The sequence below is a fragment of the Lagopus leucura genome, unplaced genomic scaffold (genome assembly GCF_019238085.1).
Source record: "Lagopus leucura isolate 7727_CA_CO unplaced genomic scaffold, USGS_WTPT01 Super-Scaffold_73, whole genome shotgun sequence".
Taxonomy (NCBI): domain Eukaryota; kingdom Metazoa; phylum Chordata; class Aves; order Galliformes; family Phasianidae; genus Lagopus; species Lagopus leucura.
Genome location: NW_024962252.1, coordinates 77,915,237 through 77,918,804, shown reverse-complemented (window position 1 = coordinate 77,918,804; position 3,568 = coordinate 77,915,237). Strand labels below are relative to the sequence as shown.

The window sequence follows — 3,568 nt, the reverse complement described above, 5'->3', positions numbered from 1 at the left end:
TTAAAATGTTTAAAAGGTGCACCTACTACATCCTCAGATTTTTATTCCCTTTGTTTTTTAAATTCAGCCGTTGATTTTTCTGTCGATAATTGAAGTGTCCTTATTTGCTGTGATGAAGGCTTTTTTTTTTAATACATATAGGGATGTCTGTGTGGGGTTTTTTTCCAGCAAGACTTTTCCTCTTCTAGATGTATAAGAAATTATGTGTCAGACAAAAGCCTCATAAACTGACCATTTGTCCTTTGGACACAATAGCCTGCCCAGCCCCTCTGCTCCTCCTCTCCAATTATGTGTGATTAGTCTCAGTGTGTTGTGTCAAGAAGGGGGAGTGTGCTGAGTGCTTATTATCTGTTTAGGTACAAGAAGAGCACATTTAGGTTCTGACTATGAATGGAAAGTGAGCCTTTATCAGGACTAAAATCTAAATGCTACTATTCTGAAAATCACTTCAAAAAATACATCCTTTTTTGATAGATCCTGAGAAAGACTCTAACAACTAAAGGAGTATGTAACGTAATCAAACTGCCTCGCTCAAATTAATTTGCATTGTGACATATCATGGCCCAAGAGTTTGATAAACATTTAATATGACTTCTTGTGCTGGGAAAGAAAAAATCCTCCCAAGAGACAGGAACTATTTCTTTTTCTCTTAACAGGTTCATAGAACATTTTACCAACTTCTGACAAAAACAAAGCCAGAATCATTACAGAATCCTGCACGCTTAAGCCAGAACAATTTTAAAATGATGAAAAAGAGAAAGAGTATAACTGAAAGAGGGAGGTACTATCTAGGAAGCAGAGAGAATGCTGAGTATATTAATTAAAAGAATTGCAGTTAGGTAATAAGTGTTCTTCCATATTCAACAAATTGGGCAGCATGTAAACCACAAGCTCATGAAGGTCCTTTTCTCTTTGCACTTCTGCTCAAATTTCTTCACTACCGGTTTGCATGTCCTTGTATTCAATACTTTTTATGCTCCATTAGAGCACCTAGATGGATCTCAGAAGGCATAGGTCAAGTCGCAGTTAGATCATACATTTCTTTCTCACAAAAACTTGAATTGCAATGCCAAGTGATGGGCTAACATCACAATAACAGCAATTTATTCCTCTTTTGATAAAAAGCAGCCTATTCTCAGTGTTAGATAAAGACCAGGGGCAATGCAAACCAACCATTTATACTGGAACTGAGTAGTATATCTCCCTTATAGCTGGTATGAGTTTCATATTCAAACTCTAGTTGGAAGATACCTGTCTAGCAGGAAATGAGAAGTAATTGAGAGTTATTTAAAATTGCTGTAAAGGTGGCTTTAGTTCCATTTTTCTTTTGTTCTGTGTGTCCCACACAGCAAAGCTTTCTCTAAAATCACATACGTGTTTGTTTTCTCTAAAAAAACATACAAGGAAATCTTTCCAATCAACAAAGGAGTGTAAAAAATAGTGAAATATTACAATTTGTGGACCTTTTATTTCTGAGAGGTCTTGAATGTCTGCTGTAACAATAATCTAATATTATTAGCTGCCAGTGTCACTAAAAATCATCTTTTTAGCTCTAAGAAGAAAATAGTTTTACTCAAAATAGTAGCTGATTACTGCGCTGCTGTCCTTAAAGTGTGTAATTGATGGCTTGTTTACCAAAGATGCATATAGGCTTCATCCTGCAAACTCACATAGGAGCTCCACAGGCAGTAAAGTTCCTCATCTATATAAGTGTTTGCAGGTTTGTGCCATTTGGATGTTTTTAGAGGTATATAAGCCAGCTCTTTTCTTCTTTTTTTGTTTTTTGGGGTTTTTTTTTTTTTTTTTTTTTTTTTTTGTTTTTTTTTTTTGGGGTTTTTTTTTTTTTTTTTTTTTTTGCGTTAAAGAGAGTATTGAAAAGTCTAAAATGTAGGATATATTGTTAGTGATGTGCTAACAGTGTTGTTTCTTTAAAGACATCTCTCGGAGTCCCTCACTTCAGTAGGGATTTGATAAATTGTTTCTGAGCTCTTTAATTTTAAAAAGTGTATGTGATGTTTCTAAATACATCAAATATCCTTGCTAAGAAAAAGTTAGGCAGCTTATCAAATCATTCTTATAACATGTGTCAGAGTCTTTCATGTGGCATGCTTTAACTAGCATCTGATACTTGGTGTATTTTTAATGATACATTTTACTCTGCTCAGTAGCAGAATATTGAGCTTAATCACTTTGTGCTTGCAAAGCACTTTGAAGATGAGCAACACAGATGAGCTATGCTGTCTTCACTCAGAGAGAACGGGAATGCAAGGCTGATGCAAGTCTGTTTTCAGATATACTGCTAGTTTTTAGAGCAATATTGTTGTCTTCCTCCTCTCGCAGAGGAAAATGGCAGAGAAAGGATCTTCTTTCTCTGGGTGCAGCTCTCGTGCATCTAGTGCCATTGTCAGTATGTTGTGATCTTGAGAGTACGAAAGACCAAGAAAAGCCAATTCCATTCCATAGTCTGACACAAGATCAGGGCTTTCTTAAAAATTACAAATTAGTTCTATCTGTTAGCACTCTGGAATAACAGAGCAAATCTTTTCATTCAGGAAATAAGTTTGATTGGAAATGAAAATGTCTTAGGAATGTGAGATGAGGCAGGAGAACTTGCTACCCCAGGTACCTGTCCAGCTGCGAAATTGTTATTAGACAAGTCATTCGCATTTTGCCTGTGGCTTAATGGCTGTGTGTTTGCATGAGGAGGGAAGTGGGATTCAAATTGCTCTCCACACAAAAAGCATCCTGGCTGTGTAAGGTTTACCAAGTGTTACATCGCCATTGTGAGCCTCCTGGGCTGCTCCCGAACAAAAGCAGTGTGTTGGGTGGAGCTCCTGGTCCACCCCTCGGTGTGGCAGGTGGCACACGGCTGGGAGGGCAGCGGCACTCTGCAAGTCAAAGAGGGCCACGATTATTACCGTCCTTTGCCTGCTCTTCCTATGCATGAGGGGGAGCAGCCAGGTCCTTGTTTTCTCACACGGCAAATTACAAATGCATAGCTCAGCCTGGGTTTCTCTACGTGTGGTTTTCTTCTTGAAATCGGGGAATGAACAGTGATGTCAAACTGCAAATTCCTTTAACTCCTGTGAAATGTTTTGAGATGCTGGTGAAAGGTGCTAGGAGAGCGTTTGCTGGCGATTGTATTGGAAATGTTTTCTGTGCAGCACAGCCATCCTGTGTTATTCCCTCAGTAGACGAGGGGACAGTTTTGTCCCTTTCTAGCTTGCGATTCTCCCTTTAGATTCTCCTAACTCTGAGGAAGGTGATTTGTCAGCCCTTTGCTGTCACAAGTCAGTAGCATTCATTGTAAGCAGACCGGCGCGTTTTAAAAAATGGTTTTAAATGCTGATTTTCAATATTACTCTCATCTGCACTGCAACAACACTTACTTAACCCAGCCAAAAAGAGGGCACCCTGATGCGAGACCCCATAAAGCTCAAAGAAAGCCAATACAAGACTCAATGAATTTGAAGCTGAATGCATAAATAAAGGGTGCCCCCCTAATTCATGCCCATTCCCCACATGAGGGAGCAGACATATTACTGCCTCATTTGCTTATAGACATTTA

The 3,568-nt window shown here is 38.6% G+C and overlaps 1 protein-coding gene across 1 annotated transcript in view; it reads left to right on the top strand.

Moving 5' to 3' along the window:
• Positions 1–164, top strand: part of CAMKMT (calmodulin-lysine N-methyltransferase) — a 194,315-nt gene extending 194,151 nt beyond the window's left edge. Inside the window, exon 11 of the mRNA XM_042887140.1 lies at positions 1–164. This exon is cut by the window's left edge and continues 529 nt beyond it. The gene's annotated coding sequence lies outside the window, so the exon portion shown is untranslated.
• The last annotated feature ends 3,404 nt before the right edge of the window (positions 165–3,568 follow it).